The 21,159-nt window shown below is 37.7% G+C and overlaps 1 protein-coding gene across 3 annotated transcripts in view; it reads left to right on the top strand.

Annotated features, from left to right (window-relative positions):
• SGCZ (sarcoglycan zeta) overlaps window positions 1-21,159 on the top strand; it is a 1,126,701-nt gene that overhangs the window by 53,892 nt on the left and 1,051,650 nt on the right. The gene's annotated exons all lie outside the window — the stretch shown is intronic.

Consider the following 21,159-nt stretch of genomic DNA (forward strand, 5'->3'; position numbering starts at 1 on the left):
AATTACACTTGATCCCATAAAATATTTTGAAGTAATAAATGCTAGCTAGTAAAGTTAATTTTGTGAGAACAGATTTTGTGAGAACAGATCATAAGTTGTAACTAAGCATTACCATAATGTCCAGTAATGCAAGCTATCCTTTATTTAGAATCAAAATCTCTAGCAATTATAAATAATTGGAAAAGCTATCCCAGTATATTTTCATAAGTAACATAGATGGCAAGTAAACAAGAAGATATTAGTGATTTTTCTTCCCCAAATGGCAACATAAAGAATATGTCATAGGATCATTTTTGGCTTTAACCCAATCCCCTGAAACTTTCACATCTAAATTAAAGCCCTCTAATCAGTAAGACACAAAATGACGCAGAGACAATACAAGATCACATGACAAGTCTGAGTTATCAAAGGTACAGTGTATTATGCAAGCAAGTGCCATAGAGTGACGTTTTGGTTGATGATGGACCACATATACCATGTTGATACCATAAATTTATAACGGAGCTGAAAAATTCCAATATCTGGTGATGTCCTTGCCATCAAAATGAAGTATTAACAATACATTTCTCATATGTTTGTAGTAATGCTGGTGTAAACAAACCTACTGTGTTGCCAGCTGTATAACAACCTCGCATAGAAAATTATGTACAGCACATAATACTTGATAATAAATGAATGTTAGTGGTTTATGTATTTACTCTACTATTGATGAATATTTTAGAGTATACTCTCTCTACTTATAAAAAAAGTTAACTGTAAAACAGCCTAAGGCAAGTCCTTCAGGAGGTATTTCAGAAGAAGGCATTGTTATCCTAGGAGATGACAGCTCCATGCCTGTTACTGACCCTGAATGCCTTCCAGTGGGACAAGATGCGGGGGATGAATGACAGTGATGTTGATAATCCTGATCCTGTATAGGCCTAAGCCAATGTATGTGTGTCTTTGTTTTTAACTAAAAAGTTTAAAAAGGTAAAATAAATATTGAAAATTTTAAAAGCTTAAAGATATAAAGAAAAATATTTTTGTGTAGCCATACAATGTGTTTGTTTTTTAAGCTGTTATTACAAGAGCCAAAAAGTCAAAAAAAATTATAACCTTTATAAAGTAAAAAAGTTACAGTAATCTGAGATTTATTTTGAAGATAAAACGATTTTTAAAATAAATTTTGTGTACCTTAAGTGTACAGTTAGTTTATAAACTGTACAGTGGTATATAGTAATGTCCTAGGATTCCACATTCTCTCACCACTCACTGAGACTCATCCAGGGCAACTTCCAATCTTGCAAGCTCCATTCATGGTAAGGGTCTTATACAGATGTGCCACTTAAAAAAATCTTTTATCCTGTATTTTTACTGTACCTTTTTATCTTTAGATACACTAATACCTACCATTTAGTTACAGTTGCCTCTGGTACTCATTGTAGTAACATGCTAAACATGTTTGTAGCCTAGGAGCAATAGGCTGTACCATTTAATCTTTGCTATGTAGTAGGCTGTATTATCTAGGTTTGTGCTTAAGTATACTCTATGTTGTTTTCACAATGAAAAAATTGGCTAATGATGCTTTTGCAGGAACGTATGCCCATTGTTAAGGGGCACATGACTGCATTATATTTAATATAATGCTAATCTATATTTTAGTGTATTATAGTTTGATAATCTAGGTTTGTTGTATTTTTTGGTCAGTTAACCTAAGAATTAAGGATATTATTGGCATCTGGAAAAACATTTGTAAAACACCAGGTACACGTATTTAGTTTTATGTGATGATGAAAAATTTATTTTGCTAGGTAGAGGAGTCTACTTCAAGATATTTACTCTTCCATGAATTTCAGAATGAGTAAAATGATTTCCTCATTATTTCTTCAAGGATTGTCCTAAGAGTGGATACTCAGTGATGAGTGCATCATTCTATGGCTTACCCACCATCCTTTGAGGACTTTTTGTCACTGCATAAGATGTAACACAGGTTTAAAAATTGAAAGTTGAAAATTAAAGGCATTAGAAGAAGGTTTCAGAAGAGTAGAAAAAGTTCACCTCCCCAAATAATCTCATGCTATTTTTTCCTCTAAATCTAAATATAACACTTCATCTTATAAATTTTTATCTGTTCTTCACCTAATGGAGTTATGAATTATAGACAGAAACACAAATGTATGTAGGTACTTACTTCCCATAACAACTGTTTAGTTAGTGACCTCTTGCCCTAGCGACTCTTGAAAAGTTATCTGCTTCTTAGACGACTTTTTTTTTTTAGCATATCAAAATGTTCACTGCAATATATATTAAGTATATGTGAAGAACTGATATTTCAACATTATGGTTTGAAGGAAAGACACAAGCCCTTATTTACTTGACACCACAGTTTCTAGTAAGAGAATATCACACAGAACAAATTTGTATCTCACAATGTTTGTATGAGCTGAAACATTTTAGTTTGCCAAGCAGTTGTTGAAAAGGCTTCTCAATTTCCTGGGCACACACGCTATTTTATTTGGGTATCTAGGCTCTGTCATATTTGGTCTTTACTTTAGCCTTTAGGTGTTTTTTCTGTGGTATATCTTTATTCTTAAGTATAATTCAAATATAATTATAAACTCTTGAGTTGAAAAAAGGTGAAGAGTGAGGTGCAGAAAGTAAGAAGAATAAATCTTTGTTCTAATTTGTATAAAAAACTATTTTCAAGTTAATATTTTCACTTATGTAACTTGTTTTCATTACTTAATAATATTTTCACCTATAAAACTTGTTTTCATTATATGATAAACTTTTTTCCTGTAAAAATTGGGCATTTTGGGTTGAAATAAAACACAGTGTAATTTTTTCTCATTAAAATTTCTTGGATTTTTTATTTTAATGGCTATTTAGTGGCAAGATTTTCAGGAATCAACATTGCTAACTGAAAGAAGGCAATAGTTTGTGCGTGTATGAATGTAAATTTACCTTCATTTGGGTATGTCTATTTTTTTATCCTTTATTGTTCTAGTTTGCCATGAAATACAGTTTATATGGTGGTATCCTGTCTTTTTCCCTCTCTTTTTTTTTTTTTTTTTGAAACGGAGTCTCGCTCTGTTGACCAGCCTGGAGTGCGGTGGTGTGATCTCGGCTCACTGCAATCTCTGCCTCCCGGGTTCGTGCCATTCTCCTGCCTCAGCCTCCCAAGTAGCTGGAACTACAGGCACCCACCACCATGCCCGGCTAATTTTTTTTTGTATTTTTAATAGAGACATGATTTCACCATGTTAGCCAGGATGGTCTTGAACTCTTGACCTCGTGATCCGCCTGCCTTGGCCTCCCACAGTGCTGGGATTACAGGCGTGAGTCACCATGCCCAGCCTTTCCCTCTCTTTTTTTTTATCTTGTTCTTTGTATCAGTGCTATATTTGTGACCCCTTCATATGTAGATTAGAATGAGTATTGTTTTTGATCAAAGACAGCATTTACATAAAACAAAGCAATAAAAGAGCAGATGTAGAATAATTTCCAGACCAAGTCTTCCTTTTAGGACATGTTTCTGAGCCCTAAAATATGTAATATGGCAGGTAATATTTTGTAAAGGGACTATCAAATCAATATACCAACATGTTAATTTAAAGTGTCTGCAGTAGCTTTACACCACGGCTTTTAAATAGCCAGTGAAAAAGACAGTATTTATTTATCTGTCTATGTAGAAAAGAGCTTTCTACACATTTGAAGCACTCTGATAAACCGGGGAGAACATGTGAGGATTATTTCCCTGTTTGTAGTGACATCATAATATTAGTTTTGCTGGACAAGAGGGTGATAGTTTTTCCTTGTTATCATGGCTAGGGTGGTTTTCCTTGGTTTGTATAAAGACTTGCATGGATGTAGGAATGATAAGAGGAATCTAGAAAAACGACCTTCTGTAATCACTTTTAATTTTTTTTATAACACGTAGTAAAAATGTGCATACAACAGCCAGCCTACTAAACAGAACATTTGGACGTAAATTTCAATGCCAGGTGGGAGTTGGCACATTTGATGACTGGCCTGCATAATCCTACACAAAGTAGTTCCTTGCAGGTTGTTGTATGGTACGGTTTAGCTTATATCTTCTTCCTACTTTCTTTTATTCCGTTTGAGAAAAGTACCTTTACTTCTACTAATGATCAGGTTACGTGCCTTCCAAACCTGTTTTTATTTTGCCACTATTTACTAATGTCTTGTTAATTCTCCTTTGATTAAATTGGCAGAATTACTTTTTTGAGGAGGCTGTCCTTTTTCGTTGTTGTTGCGGGGTTATACCAAAACAGTACTCCTTTTCTTTTTCAGTCATAAATTATTTCCAAAACAGATGACTGTGTACCATGCTTTGTGCCATTTATAATGTGAAATAATGCATTTCCCAGCATGAATTGTAAATTATTCACATTACTGAAACAACGAAAATTACTAGTTATTTTTGGTTTCCTGGTTTGTAGTTATCAGAACATCTTGAGATCATGAAAACCCTTTAATGCCTACTTTCGTGTGGTTGTTGATGATACATCTTATGTAGTTTTATGTCAAAACTGTAAAGTTCTGTGAAATAATTCTAGAAAATACAAAATCTGTAATCTCAGTTTTTTCTTTACCTTTGTTATTTTGTTTTCAGCTAAAGAGAACAAGCTAAGGAAAAGAAATCTAACGAAGAGATAATTCACTATTCGCATACACCATCCTTATTCCCTGTATCTGAAGAAAAATCAACTGAGATTAACTTTCATTAATTTATTATTTGATCTTCATCAGTTAATAAGAATCTTTACTTAAACAGGTTATTATTTAATTGATATTTCGAGATTATTAAAATTTACTATTTTAGTCTTTTTTTTTTCCTGAAGGTTTGTTCCTAACAAAACAACTCTTTATACTTTTATGTCCATGGATATAATATGTAGTTTTTTAGTCTATTACATAAGAGTAACAGCTTGAAGAAAGTCTCATAATGTGTCCAAATGCCAAGACAATATGTAAAATTGTTTATCATATTTTCTAAGTTTACCTCACTCTGTTTAGAACTAATATGCTATCTCTTGAGTGAAAATAAGTAGCATTTATTGGACTTAAAGTTGTCTTTATATCCTAGGGTAAAATACTGTTTGTGGAGAACTTGTTTGCCTTCGTCTATTTTTTTTTCCTTCCCTGCAGTTCGTAACTTTGCTCAGTCTTTGTAATTATTCCTTCTGGGATTTGGGCTATTATATGGAATGCAGAAGTTGTCTTTTTCTGTCTTTGATTATAGCTCTAATATGTTAAAAGGAAAATGGGGAACTGACAATCAATGGGTACAGTGTTTCAGCTGAGCAAGATGAATAAGTTCAAGAGGTTTGCTGTATAACATTGCATCTGAGTTAACAGCAATGTATTATTATACAATAAACAAAGAATAAGGGGCACAGGTAATTTCTAGAAAGTCAGCTTATCTAATTGATTATGTTATTACCACGCAGTGAGCATTTTACTATGCGTTTAAAAATATGTCCTCTTAATATAGACATGATCCCCATTTGATATATGGGGAAATTGAGGCTTAGAGAAATTAAGTGGGAGAATTTGGTTTTGAACTCAGGTCGCTGTGGTACATTGTCTTTTAGACATTGTAAAATGCTGTAATATTTAGGTGATTGGTGAAACAAAGTTTATAGAAAAATGCAATGCTCTTGCATTATCGTCAAAGGGATTTTATTGATTAGTTAAAAAAAAAAAAAATTCTCAAAGAAAAAGAAAAAGAAATGGTTGTGGAGGGTGTTGTAGAGGTGCGGTTGAGAAGGAAAGTGCTTTAGAGAAATTCCAAGGCAGAAAGAGAGATGCCTTCAGGCTCAGGAGGGAAAGTGTCCTGGGGAAATGGCAGGGAATTCAGAGTGGAATGTTTACATGGAGCAAATTGCAAGGCTAGGCCCAAGCACGGGGCTCACAGGTAGAGGTCATAGGAAGTAGTGAGTGGTGAATAGAAATTACTCTGTTGCATTCTCTCTCGTAGGAAGTGGTGAGGCCTACAGGGCAATGGCTGCTCTGGGTATATCAGGAGGCTGAACTTTAGGTTGGAGTAGGGAGTTCACAGGTTCCGCAAGTGTCTAGGCTGGAAGCTGGACAGAGGCGCCCATGAAAGGTCCGCATATACTGGTTCAGGGTGTGTCAGAGAATAACCAGGACAGGCTGATTGCTTACAAGTGAAGATGCCTCATCTCATTTTAAGCCATAAAACAAAGTGATACATTCTGTTAGACCCTAATTTAAATTTGGATCACTAAAGATTGCCCATTATACATTTTAGATCTTTGTCTTGCTTTGAATATTGACCTTACTGTTCCATCAGTTCCTTTTAATCAATGAATCAGCCTATGGGCCTATCAAAATTTTGCAAATTTCTTCTATTTTCTTTCTTTTTAAAAAATGATCATTTATAATGCCTGCCGTTGTAAGATTAAATGTATAATCTTTAAAATCAAATAGTTGATGTTGTCAACATTTATAGGTAAAATAACACTAATTCTGGAAAATTGCTGAATACTTGGCCATGCCATATCCATTGAGGTCAGGCCTCAGCTCCTTATTTTACAACATATTTTAGCCCACCAGCTGCCTGGTTTCCTCTTTCATTATCCATCAGCTGCTGTAAGTGGGACATTCCATGGCCTGCTATCTCATGGCATAATTTTGACCATCTGAGGAACGTCTAAGCGCCCTTTATTTGTCATATTGGGTTCCCTTGATTCTACTGGCATGTTTGCTATTCTGTCTTATCATTTGATTTCAACTATGGCTGATATTTAATGATGCTTTTCAACAACTTTGAATTTGCTCTCCCTGGAAAGGAAAATAAATTACCTCCAATTTTTTCCCGAGGATATCACACATTAAAGAAGTGTTAACATATAGTTTCTATATAGCTTCCTTCCTCCCTCCGTCCCTCCCTCTCCCTGTCTCTCTCTCTGTTTCTTTCTTTTTGACGGAGTCTTGCTCTGCTGCCCAGGCTGGAGTGCAGTGGCAAGATCTCTACTCACTGCAAGCTCTGCCTCCCGGGTTCACACCATTCTCCTGCCTCAGCCTCCTGAGTAGCTGGGACTACAGGCGTCCCCCACCACGCCTGGCTAATTTTGTGTGTTTTTAGTAGAGACGGGGTTTCACCGTATTAGCCGGGATAGTCTTGATCTCCTGAGCTTGTGATCTGCCCACCTTGGCCTCTCAAGGTGCTGGGATTACAGGCATGAGCCACAGTGTCCGGCCAACATATAGTTTCTTTTATAAGGTTTGACTATCTGAGGAAATTATTAGGAGAAAACTGTTTTGTATTTGTTAATTTTTTTAAGTCTATATGTTCAATTATTGGATTTAAATTGTTCACTAAGGTGAGTTTGATCATAAAATAATTCTTCTATGAAATATTACTTTCAAGTTTCCATCGCTTTTTGAGCATAAAGCTAATATGTTTAAAAGTTAATTTTTAGAAAAGTGGTATATTCACTTACAGTATTATGCTTTCTAAACATAGAAAGTCCTTAAAACCTTTCAATTAGACTATTTGCCGTCAAATGCCAAGTATTTATAGACATGCACTATCTTCCATTGAATAAGAAATTGTTTCTAAAATTGAAAACATAACATGTAATGTGTTCATTAAAAAAAGAAATATAATAAAATCCTATTGCTAAAGGAACAGATAACCCATCACTGAGGCTTCTGTTAACCCTTCCCTGGAGAGTAACTTTCATGGTACAGACGACTAGAAGGTGAGCAAGATTAAATCCTCTCAGCTTTAAATTACCAAACCTATTTAATTGAACTTTGAGTTTGGTGTTTAATAACTGTCACCTAACTAGATAATACAAATATTCCTTATAATGTGGATAATTTGAAAATGTTAAACTTACACTTAGAGAATTTCTTGCATTTTTTCACTTAAATTTCTTTCAAGTTTATATAAGTAGTATAATATAGTAAGTATAAACTCTTCATCCTGGTATTTAATGCTGTCTGAAAGCTGCAAACAATGCTTCAATTTTTACCCTGAATTTAGCCCATCTTCCTACCAATCTTGACTACTTTCTGTTCCTAACACGAGTCTTCTCCTTGTTAACTCTTTTCCTTTGGTTTTGCAATCTTCCTCTCTTAGAAGTCATTTTCTTTCTCCATTTACCTAAATTCTGCCTGTGTTTCAACCTTTATTTAATTGGCTATCTATATCTTGAAGTTGCATCTAAATATTTTTTAGAAGTTCCAGAATTTCAATTTTTATTTTATGTTTAGGTTTAGGGGTACATGTGCAGGATGTGCAGGTTTGTTACATGAGTAAACGTGTGTCACGGGGGTTTGTTATACTGATTATTTCATCATCCAGGTATTAAGCCTTGTATTCATTAGTTGCTGTTCCTGATCTCTCCTTCCTCCTGCCCTCCATCCTCCAACAGGCCCCAGTGTGTGTAGCTCCGTTCTATGTGTCTATGTATTCTCATCATTTAGCTCCCACTTATAAGTGAGATCATTCAGTATCTGATTTTCTATTCATGTGTTAGTTTGGTAAGGATAATGGCCTCCAGCTCCATCCATGTCCCTTCAAAGGACATGATCTTATTCTTTTTTTTTACGGCTGCATAGTAATCTGTGGCTTACAGGTATCGCGTTGTCTTTAAGCAGCCTGTCATTGATGGGCTTTTGGGTTGATTCCATGTTTTTGCTATTGTGAATAGTGCTGCAGTGAAAACACGCGTGCATGTGTCTTTACAATAGAATGATTTACATTCCTTTGTGTTTATGCCCAGTAATAGGATTGCTGGGTCAAATGGAATTTCCTTCTTCCTTTTTAAATTTATTTTTTATTTTTAGTTTAGTTTAAGTTCTGGGATACACGTGCAGAATGTGCAGGTTTGTTACATTGGTATACATGTGGTGTGGTGGTTTGCTGCACCTGTCAAGTTGTCATCTGGGTTTTAAGCCCCACGTGCATTAGGTGTTTGTCCTAATGCTCTGCCTTCCCTGATTTTAGGTATTTGAGGAATCACCACACTGTTTTCCATGATAGTCGAATTAATTTACACTCCTCCCAACAGTGTGTAAGCATTACTTTCACTCCACAACCTTACCAGTATGTTATGTTTTTAATAATAGCCAATAATTTTAATTTTTAAAAAAGTAATCAGTCGCTAGTCAAGGAAATGCACATGGAGATTGTGATGAGATACAGTTTTATACTATTAAATTGGCAACAATTAAGAATTTTGTCTGAACCGAGTGTTGGAAGGCATGTGGATAAATAGGATCTTTTATACACCATTAATGTTAGGGGAGGGTTGTAAAATGGTACAATCGCTTGGGAAAATAATTTGGTACCATCTTGTAAAGGTAAACATTGACTTCAACTCAAAACTTCTAAGAGAAATTCTTATGTGTCTTTGTTTTTATAGGTATTAGGTATATTTATATTATATAAAGTATACTTTTGTATTTTCATCAAGCTTATCACATCTTCTTAGTTTTTTTGCTCTCTGTCAATAAAAGAGCAATAATGAAGCAAGTTCTGGGGTTCTGTTTTGTCTTTGTTTTGCCTCTGGAGATATGTACAATGTTTTTAGCAGCACTGTTTGCAATAGCAAAAACATGGAAACAACCCAAACGCTTAAGTCAACTGACAGAATAATTGGTACATAAGCTGTAATATATTTACACAATGAAAAAACTATTTGATCTCTTACATCACCTACCCTACATGATGTAACAGTTTAGTTGCTGGTGAGTTTCGCTAATCCTATTTAAATCCTTGAGGATTAGGACAATATTTTACTCACTTGTGACTGTGAAGGCATTCCCATGGTGTTTTGAACTATTAACATCCATTAAAATAGATCTGTTGGTAGAATATGCAGCACGATCAATGATGGCCCTTAATTGAAGTGCACACTAAAAAGAATGTTTAAATAAAGTATCACGAGTGCAGTGGCTTACACCTGTAATCCCAGTACTTTGGGAGGCTGAAGTGGAAGGATTGCTTGAGCCCAGGAGTTTGAGACCAGTAATGTAGTGAGACTTTTCCTCTATTAAAAATAAAAAATTAGCCAGGTGTGGTAGTGCATGCCTGTGGTCCCAACTGAGGTAGGAGGACCGCTTGAGCCCTAGAGGTCAAAGCTGCAGTGAGCCATGATCACACCACTGCATTTCAGCCTGGGTGGTGTCTCTAAATGAGTGAATGAATCTACTAATGAAGAACTTGGGTCTGAGAAAATGCCAATTAAAAACTGCCTGATGACCATTCCAACTTTACAAGACATAGACGTTAGGAAATGTTCTGTGTCTTACCATGAATCATTTTCAAATGAATCTTCAAGAATACCACATAAAATGAGCTTTTAAAAATGCATCTTAAGTTTTAATTTACACATATTTTTGTGAAATCATACTACATATTATAATATACAAGACACTTCTATATTTAATATGCAATTAAAGATACTCATGTAATAATTCTCTACATTCAGTGAGCCCTAGATATGTGCCTGGTATTACATTATAGGCTTCATAGAAACTGTCTCATTTAGTCATAAATGGTGCTATCATCATCCATTTTTATAGATGAGAAAACTGAGACTTAAAATTGCTTCAATGGGTACAGTGTTTCAAAATTGCAAGATGAAAAATTCCTGGAGATCTGTTTCACAATAATGTGAATATTTTTTAAATTACTCTACTGTATGCTTTAAAATGGCTAAGATGGTATATTCCATGTTATATGACTTTTATTACAATAAATTTAAAAAATTGCTAAAGGTCACACAAATAGTAAGTCAGGCTTATAGTGGCAAGCCTGGGCTTTTCAATACTGGGTTTACTGCCTTTTTCTTAAGTCTCCACAGAACACTTTAGACTACAGTGAGAATTTAAAAGTCGAAGACTGATATTTTTGAATATTGTAATTAGTAAATTATCCCAACACCGTTATCCAGAAAAGTTCAGAATAGTCAGTTTAAAATGAAATCTCATAATGACTTCTTTGGATTTAACTAGAATTAATAAGTTTTCAGTATTAAGTTTTTGTTTTCCTCTTTATGTATACGTCTTTTTACATCAATAGAACAACCCATTTATATATTGCTATGAAGAATTCAGGTAAAATCTTGTTTGTGGTGTGGCATAATTTTTTAAAGTACCTACTTTTGCCAAATGTCTGAAGCAGTAAAGTGCATTGTGAAAATGTTTCTACACATGTTGATAAAGGTAAAATTCTATTCCAGGAAGATTTTTTAATAGACTCCGAGACCAAGTGTATTGGTTAGGAAGTCACTCCTTTTGATATTTGACAGGAGTTTCTTTGGTATTTTGTTAGTACAAATGGAGTTGACCATGTAAACTGAAGGAAAAACTTCAGATTTTAATATTGTATAAATATTCTGAGACTGAGAGGGGTTAAATGGTTTGCTTAGTTTCCTGACTCCTACGCTCTAGTGGGCGTATTCTTTTTCACTAGTCATTACATAAAACATTTGATTTCTATTTTATAAAAAATACAGTAAAAAAGGGATTTTTTTCCTTTAAACTAAGCAAAATAGAATGTTGAATAGTTTTGTTTTGCTTAACCGGCTTTTGTTATTTGTTTTGTGTAGAAATTGGATTTTTCACATAGCAATCTATGTTTTCAAGATATTAGTTATCTTTGCTGGCACAAATAATGTTGAAGGGATCAAGGGCTCCTGTTACTTTTCAATGGAGTGAAAAGACACCCTATTCAATTGACTTGGCTGTCAGTGACCTCTGAATATAAGTTACAAGCTATTTAGGTAAAGACAACTCGTTTGGCAATGAATATGCAGTTGCTCATGATTTTAGATGGAACTGAGAGAAAGTTTTACTAGGTGTCCCTACAGGTCAGACCGAGATGTACTATTGGACACACACCACATGTGAGATTGCATGCAAATCGTCTACAACAGGCTTGATATCCACTTTATTCAAAAAGGAAGAGGATCAAGGGCTCACATGCTAATAAGATTAAGAGGCAAAAATTATCCAGAGTGAAATGAGAAGAACTTCTAATTGATAGGAATACAGTTTATGGCTGCAGAGAAATCTGAACTAATTGAATTTCTACATGATACCCAGTTGGATCTCCAGCTAAAAAGAGAAGTAGCTTTTAGACTCTGAGTGATTTTCAGAGCACAGGGACTCTGAAGGGCTGGTGTCGTTTCAGTGGGTGCTTCCATCATTGCATAGGGAGCAACATATTATTTCCTGTGCCTGATAAAATTAAATAAAATGCAATAAAACACTTTAAATGGAAAAGGGTATTTATGTTTCTAGATCTGTTTCCATGCACTCAAGCATGAGACACTTTTTTCTAGGGCTGAGTAACTCTGCCAGGAATGGAGACTGGATTCTTTTACCCTGCACAATCTCTTTCAACTTCAAGCTTTTAAAATATACTTCGTTGATTATTATAATTCAGGAAAACGAATTACCTCAAAGACTACTTTATCTTTTTTCAGTTAAGAGTAGGTAGCAGATTATATCCGTGTCCAGAAGGTCAGCTTCAACAGGAAGCATTTAAGTCTTCCTTGTTATCTTTTGTCTGGGTAAAACTGTTTCTGTTGTTTTAAATTATTGTTCTTCATTATTTAGATAGCAGATAGCCTCATAATTTATTTGTTAGTCTAAATATTATCTGAATAATCAATTTAATACTTAGAATGTTAGAATACACACAGCTACCAAATCATCTAAATTTTGTAATTTTCATTTATTCAAAACATTTCACAGGATTACACGACTGTGCCTCTTTTGTTGCATTAAATGAATCATAGATGTTTCACAATTTCTTACTTCTTTATTCGTTTTATATAGTGCATATCAAAAGTCTAGTTGATGTTTTTTATTCCTATAGGGAGTTCAGAAATGTAATATGGATCCCTTGTAAGCCTATATACTAAGATACTAAAAGACTGCATAGTTTAAATACATCGACTATTCTGCATAAAGCACTTTTCTATTTGCTTTTGAAAGAGTGTGCATAGAAAGTTTTAAAAAAACAAAACAAAACCCAGTCACCTGGATTCCAGGGACACATGATCTAGTGGACTCTCTCAATTAAATTGGGTTTTCAAATTCCCCAGTCTGTCGAATAAGAAAGCACTTTAGAGTTGGGGCACTGGGAAAGAATTTTAGTTATGGTCACAGAATGGTCTCTGAGAGGTGACGTGACTAAACAGGGGTGGAAACTTGTCCATTTATTTATCCATTTTTCTATTAGGTGTGATTTATTCAAGGCTGGGAATTCTCCTTTTTCTTTTTATATCTTTGGGGAAGAGGAAGTGCTCAGTGAGGTTTGTTGTATAAGTGACTGACTGAATAAATGAAACTGAAGCTGTAGATCAAAGGCGTCCTTGAGCAGGAAGAGACAAGTCATGTATGAAAGTCAAGGTGGCCAGGAAACTTTAGATCCCAGGCAGGCACAGACAAGGTGGGTCAGAGAGCAGGTATATAATATTATTTACGACAAAATAACTTCAGTCTGCACATGGAGAAATTTAATTACTGATCATCTATTATATTGACGGACAGTTGCCATTTAAATATACTTTGAATGATAAACCACTCAGTTATCCAAACTGCACTGTGTTATTTAGATGTCCTTTTCCCTGGCCACGAAGATTTAAGTACTGGGCTGCAGTATTTTCGACTGGAAACAAATATCGATGAAGAAATTACATAGTTCACTCTTTTCTAGGTTAATGCCAACTAAGATACTTAAATCATAGGTATGGTAAACCATGTGCAGTGGACTGAGAGTTTGCGTCCCCCCAAAATGGAAACATTGAAATACAAGCCCCTAGTTTGTGGTATTGGCAGATGGAGCCCTCATTTATGGGATTTGTACCGATCTAAAAGGAATTGTGAAGAGCTTTCTTGCCATCTTCTCAGCATGTGAAGATACAGGAAATAAGCAGTGTGCAACCTGGAAAGCAAGCCCTCAACAAAAGCTGATCCCAGACTTCATGTCTCCAGGATTGTAAGAAATAAATGGTTGTTATTTATAAACCGCCTAGTCTAGGGTACTTTGTTACAGTGTTGCAGGACTTTTCCTTAGTTCAGCTAAAGACAAGGTTCTTTGTTCCACCCCATGAAAATTCAGGCTTACAGATAATTTGAAAGGTGAGTGAGACAGTGTTCTACTGGGTGAAAAGGAAGAAAAGGGGAAAACAGTGAGTCTCATTTGACTGGAGTCCCTGCTAGAAAGCTTCCTGCCCGCTGCTGGAGTCCTGATTCCACACAGGAAGAGGAGGGGCCAGGCTCCTCCCCCTCCAAACGTCCTGAACTTCCCAAGTCTCCACCTCAGTGGGCAGGCTCTTGGAGTTTCTCTGAGGACACCCTCCTGCCTGGCTGTCTCATTTCCCCCTCTGAAGAAGTACATCTAACTGGCCGGGCGCGGTGGCTCACGCTTGTAATCCCAGCACTTTGGGAGGCTGAGGCGGGCAGATCACGAGGTCAGGAGATCGAGACCACGGTGAAACCCCATCGCTACTAAAAATACAAAAAAAATTAGCCGGGCGTGGTGGCGGGCGCCTGTAGTCCCAGCTACTCGGGAGGCTGAGGCAGGAGAATGGCATGAAGCCGGGAGGCGGAGCTTGCAGTGAGCCGAGATCGCGCCACTGCACTCCAGCCAGGGCGACAGAGCGAGACTCCGTCTCAAAGAAAAAAAAAAAAAAAGTACATCTAACTGCCCTTACATTAAGGACAAGGACGAAGACCAATCTTAACTGCTTCTTCCTGACAGGGGACGCTGTTGTGGGCGAAACGGCAGTCACAGCTTCCCTAGAGGCCTATTTAAGGATTCCCAGCAGGGGCCATTGTCAGAGGCTCTGGTTGCATGACTGGAGTTTGATGGCCTGAAGGCAAGCACAGACAAACCAGTTTATTAGAAAACATGTATCAAAACAAAACAAGGGAAGGGTAAAGACAGCTCACAAATTCCCAGGCCTTTTACCAGTTTACGCAGGGAGTGGGAAGCCAAAAGCCTGAATGGCAAAAAAAAAAAACTTCACCCTTTCGCTGGCATGCTGAGCTTCTGAGTCCTGTCACATGGAGACACAATTACCTAACTGAAGAAAGGACAGGAGAAAGGAAAAAGAAAGCACTTTTCATAGGAGTCCCAGGGGTTCAGGATGCATTCGAAAGGGGTACAGACTGAACACAAATGGCTACCCATATAGAAAGAGGGTAACAGGTGTCCCTGGTTCCCTTCTCTTCCTAGCAGATACCGGGGGTAAGTGATGGAGGCAGGGAAGAGCGTCTTCTCTCCGTCTTCCATCCTTGCATCTGCCAGTTCTGGCGACCTTGGCAGGTACCGCCATGAGTACCAAAGCAGTTTGCACCCATGAAGCAAGGGTTGGGTGGGGGGTGGGGAGGCTAGAGAATAGGGAATTACCTGCTCTCACGTATGTCTCTTTCCTACCTACTGTGAGTAGCCTCGGTGTTCCTAGACCTCATTTATGCCATGGGTGGTAACTTGGCCTTTATCCATGAAACACGAAGCCTGGGGTTGGCTTAATCGTCAGGAATCAGCCACGCTCACCTGCGCTGTGCCTTTTAACCTCTTTTGTCATCTGCCTCTGAATCCCTTAGACGCAGTTTTCCTTCCTAGGGCTCTGACCTGAAGCTTGGAATTGAGGCTTGGACAAAAATGTATCTCGGGAGGTGGGGGTGTCACATGGATTCCTTATCATAAGCCGAATGCTAAGGTAAAACTGTGAAACTGAGTCCTCCTCCAACAGGAGAGAGGAAAGGATGTCTTGTGACACACCCAGACAGCTGGTGGCTATAGTCGTGCTGCTAAGATTTGGGTGTATGGTGCTTGGCTTTGTTTAGCCCCCTTGGTCTTATTTTTTCAAAAAGAAAACTCCGAGTGATGGGCACCCTATTTATTCCCATGACCTGGCAGGATTTGCAGGACCATTGGTCAGAACTAGAATATTGATCAGGATTTGTACATTACCCATCCCTCATATTCTTTCTGAGCTACAGCCGGAGGTTGCTGGTTGGTTCACAGGAACAAGCAGGGTTAGCCTAAAATGTAGGCAAAAACTTAAGACAACTAGTGAGTTTAGAATTTAATGACAAATACATAAGTTTGAAATATAATTTCTCTCTCCCTAGTCCTCATTTTTTTTTTAAAAACAATCCCAAATTATAAAAAGGACTGAGTGGTTTGCAAAATAGCCTTTAGTCTTATACTTGGTCTGTTTATTTGCAGAAAGCGCAGAAAGAATAATTATTTCTGCATAGGCCTTTCGGTTTGGCTTTGATGGAAGTCTGTTCGATAATGAATCTCAGCTAAGACCTTTTAAAGCCGAGCAAAACCATGGGTTTGCATCCTCAAACACCTATGAGTTGGGTAATTCTCTCCTCTTAAGGTCCCAAGATAAACTTGGAGCTCCTAGACTTGTTAGAAAGTGACAGTCTTTACTGACCACAGGTCAAGAACCCTGTACAGGGACTACGTAGATGAGGACGTGAGGCCAGTTTCCTCCATGAGGCTTTTCTCAGCCCTGCAAGTCTAGATTGACACCTGAAAGGGAAGCATACCCATCCAGTCAAAGCCTGGGTAAAATAGTCACTTTCTCCATTTGTGTTTTGTTGCAAAAGAAAAATGGATTCTTAATGCACTGATGCAAACAGCCATATTGCCATGAGGATACTCACAGAGAAGTTTCCAAATTTTAGAGGAACCAGGTAGAGAGAAACAAACATACTCCAAATTTTGATCACGGGGGTATAACTTACTCAATTATTAAAGGCCATAAATAGTTAAAAATAAGTTTCCTTGACTCTGAAAAACAAAACAAGGATCAGCAATATTCCAAACAAAAGTCAGAGAGATTTGCTTCAGCTTCCTGAGTTCAGTCCATTTAGTTAACCCGTGTTTTGCTTGATATTCATGAACATTTCAGCTATTTGTGAATCCTGTACATTTTCCTTTATTCCAATGTTACAATCTCTAAAGTTATCAGAAGGCTGTATTTGAGAGCACCTGTTAATGTTCTATAACTCATTATAAACCACCTTTGAAGAGAATTAAAACAAGACAACTGTCTGTGAATAGCAAAATGTCCAGGGTAGTTACAGTTAGAAACACAATTGACAAAGAAGTTTGGTTATCTCTGTTGTTTACAATAAGTTAACATAAACCTTAATTATGATTGATAACATATACTCAGACATTAGAATTTTTAGAAATCCCATATAATTTTGCAATATATATTAGCCTTATTCACCAAGATAAAACCTAAAGAAGGTTGTGCATCGGTCAGGCGCGGTGGCTCACATCTGTAATCCCAGCACTTTGGGAGGCCAAGGCAGGTGGATCACAAGGTCAGGAGATCGAGACCATCCTGGCTAACAGGGTGAAACCCCATCTCTATTAAAAAATAGAAAAAAATTAGCCGGGCATGGTGGTGGGCACCTGCAGTCCCAGCTACTCGGGAGGCTGAGGCAGGAGAATGGTGTGAACCTGGGAGGCGGAGCTTGCAGTGAGCCGAGATCGTGCCACTGTAGTCCAGCCTGGGCGACAGAGCGAGACTCTGTCTCAAAAAAAAAAAAAAAAAGAAGAAAAAGAAAAAGAAGATGGAGCATCATTTTGGCAATCCCATGTACCTGAACATGTCAAATAATCCTGTTTACCTTTCTTTTCTGGACATTCCAGGGGCCCTCTGAAGAATTAAAAAAGCCATGTGCCAGGGAAGACAATTTTGAAACTGGAATTTGATTTTGGGAAGGCTACTAAATGTTTGAGGTTTAAAACACTCGATATTATGAAATAGAATCCAGATTACCAGGTTAGTTATTTTGCCAAAATGATAGCTCAGAAATGTTGAAGAAGCAAAAACCTTTTACAACCCGTTAAAAATTTTGCCAAAAAGAAGATTCGCACCTTGGGAAAACTTTGTTATGATTTTATTTCAGTGCTCAATTTACAGGAAAACCACATGACACCCTTTTTGAATACAGTCGGTACGTTCACACGGAGAACGTCTTCTGCAAGATTAATTTGCACAATTCCTCCACCACTTCTTTGAAACTTCAGCTTTTTCCTAACTCAAAATAATACTTTAACCCTAAGCAAAAGTTTACATTTCCATACCTTCTTATAACCTTTGATTAAAAAACACATTTTACTGTTCTTATACACCTTGGATGTAAATATATTTCTAATAGTTTCAATTAACTCTTAGCAATTTTGAACTTCAAGGTAAAACTTTGTAAGTTGCTTTAATTGTGTGCTAACTGCAGCCAAGGTATGCCTTCTTAGTTACGGGGTATTTAGTTCCATATGTCTCCAGGCCTTATGAAATCTAAAGCCAGCATGTCAAATAGTTCTCAAAACCCAGAAAGCAGTTTGTAACCTCAAAACACTTAGCAAACTTGCTTCTGACCCACATGTTGCATGTTACGAATAGTCTTTAGGGCTGTTTTTATTTCTTAAGGTTAAAGTCATGTGAACTGAAAGATTCCACAGCTTTTTTCTTCAGGCCAAATTAATTAGAGGTTTTTTTTGGGGGGGTCGGGGGGACAGAGTCTCGCTCTGTCCCAGGCTGGAGTGCAGCCGTGGCGTGATCTCGGATCACTGCGACCTCTGCCTCCCGGGTTCAAGCAATTCTCCTGCCTCAGCGTCCTGAGTAGCTGGGATTACAGGCATGTACCACCACGCCTGGCTTATTTTTGTATTTTTATTAGAGACAGGGTTTCACCATGTTGGTCAGGCTGGTCTTGAACTCTTGACCTCGTGATCTTCCCGCCTGGGCCTCCCAAAGTGCTGGGATTACAGGCTTGAGCCACTGCGCCTGGCCTAATTAGAGCTCTTTTGACACACATCACATAGTACGCACACAGGCAGAAGAAAACCCAGTTGCTGGGTGGGGCCCTTTAAGAGACAGGGCTGGGAAAACATGCAGATATCAAACCAGAAAGAAGCTTATTCCCTAAGTCAAGACTGCTAAGCAAAGCATTGCCAGAGGGTTACAGCCGTACCCCCAGGATGTAAAACAAGACGGAAGCTTGCAGTACTAACCATACAGACATGCAAAGCACACCAGATTGGCCACAGCCCAAGACTAGCCCCACAAACCCTTTTTCACAATTCAAGCTTTAAAGAAATTATAAACAGTGATAGTTGGGGAGCCTGGCCTACTAACATGTCTTCTGAAAGAAAAAAAAAAAAAAAACTTGCTTAAAACTTAACTGCTGATGGGGAGAAGAGAAAAAAAGAAAAAAAAGTTTAAAAATTCCTGGAGAAGAACCTCTTATTCTTAGGCAAGTGGTTCTTCCACCAGGGAGATCAATTACTGTCCTGTGGAGTAAAACCCCTTGGCTGGGGAGGGCTCTGGCAGCAGCATGTGGCAGGGACTGCCAGCAGCTGCCAGACCCGTGGACCATGTGTCCTGTCATGGTCCTGTCATGGTCCTGTCATGGAGTGGGGAGCGACTGGGAGTCCTGTCATGGAGTGGGGAGCAGCTAGGAGCTGTCCTGTCATGGGGTGGGGAGCGGCTGGGAGCTGCTGCTCATCGGTGGGTCCCGTAAAAAGAAGAAAAAGGCATGGTATCCACCACCCTCAGGATTCCGAGGATGAAAAGGCATAGAAGCAACAGTGAGAGGTTTTGAGTCCCCATTTCACTCACCACTTCTCACGCCCCCACCATTGGGCACCAAAAATGTTACAGGACTTTTCGTTTGTTCATCTGAAAACAGGGTTCTTTGTCCCATGGCCATGAAAATTCAGGCTTGCTGACAATTTGAATGGTGAGTGAGGCAGGGTTTTATTGGGTGAAAAGGTAGAAAAGGGGGAAACAGGAACCCTCGCTAGGCCAGAGTCCCTGCTGGAGCGCTTCCCGGTGGCCATTGGAATGCCACATTCCACACAGGAAGAGGAGGGGCCAGGCTCCTCCCCCTGTAAACGTCCTGAACTTTCTGAGGCTCCAGCTCAGTGGGAAGGCTGGCTGGGGTTTCTCTGAGGACACCTTCCCACCTGGCTGTCTCAATAGCAGCCCAAAAGACACCATGGTATGTAAAGTTGAATTTTTCTTTTGAACAGTGAAACTTAGTATAGTATTTATCTAAACCTTTACTTGTCCTATTTTACTTATTAAAGGGCAAATTGCTGTAAATAATAAAGAAATATTTAAGAGTTATAAGAATCCTCCCGATTAATGGTACAAAAGTATGCAGTAAAAAGTAATTGTAACCAAATAAGTCGACATTAGTTAAACTTAGCAGTAATTTGCTTTAGAATCTCTAGTTAAGCAATAGCTATCAGACGTTTTCTTGAAGAAATAGTGTAAGTAAAATCATATATTTTTATTAGAACTTCAAGATTAAATGAAGAAGAAAAAAGAAACCACACAGTCAATAACAAAACAAAACAGGGAGTGAAGGGAGATGAGTGAAGTTGTTTCCACTATTCGGATCTTCTGGGCTTTCAGTGTATATAAATGTAACTTAGCGTAATGGTAAACAGCATGGCTTCTAATCAAGACAGCCTGGAGGCTGAACCTTGGATGTCCCACTTAGTAGTTATGCCTCAGTTTCCTCAGCTCTGAAATGGAGATAGACTAATTTTTGTGTCTACCTCCTAAGACATTGTGTGGATTTAATGTGGTAATGCTTTTAACGTGTTTAAAACGGTGGCCGGCACATGGTAAATATTATATAAGTGTAAGCCAGTAACAAAGAATGGCTGGATATCACTCTGCAAAGATGACCCCAAGCAAGAACTGTTATGTACAGAATCCCATGCAAACACATGTGTATAACAAAGGCCTTCAGTTCCTTGGTGATCTGTCTGCAGTCCTAGCCATAGCATATCTGAGAAATACAACTGAGCCCAAAATGATTTCAAAATAATATTTTGAAAGTTTTAAGACGCAAGACATTTTATGCAAATTTACTGCCGCCTGCTCCGACCAGTTTTATTTCTCCTCTTTTCATCTTCGTTTTCCCCATCTCAGTTATTTAGGCTTTTTCTGCAGTTTCATGATTTCCTTGCTATTGTAGGATAAATGCTTAGGAAATGTTTATAAACTTTCACTTTTAGGAACTCTCCATAAAGTATTAGAACTCTTTAGAGGTAAGATGCTATAAAAATCTAATAAATTACTAAATGGTGACACAGATAATGAGAGAAAA

Source organism: Symphalangus syndactylus, chromosome 1 (assembly GCF_028878055.3).
Source record: "Symphalangus syndactylus isolate Jambi chromosome 1, NHGRI_mSymSyn1-v2.1_pri, whole genome shotgun sequence".
NCBI classification, from domain to species: Eukaryota; Metazoa; Chordata; class Mammalia; order Primates; family Hylobatidae; genus Symphalangus; species Symphalangus syndactylus.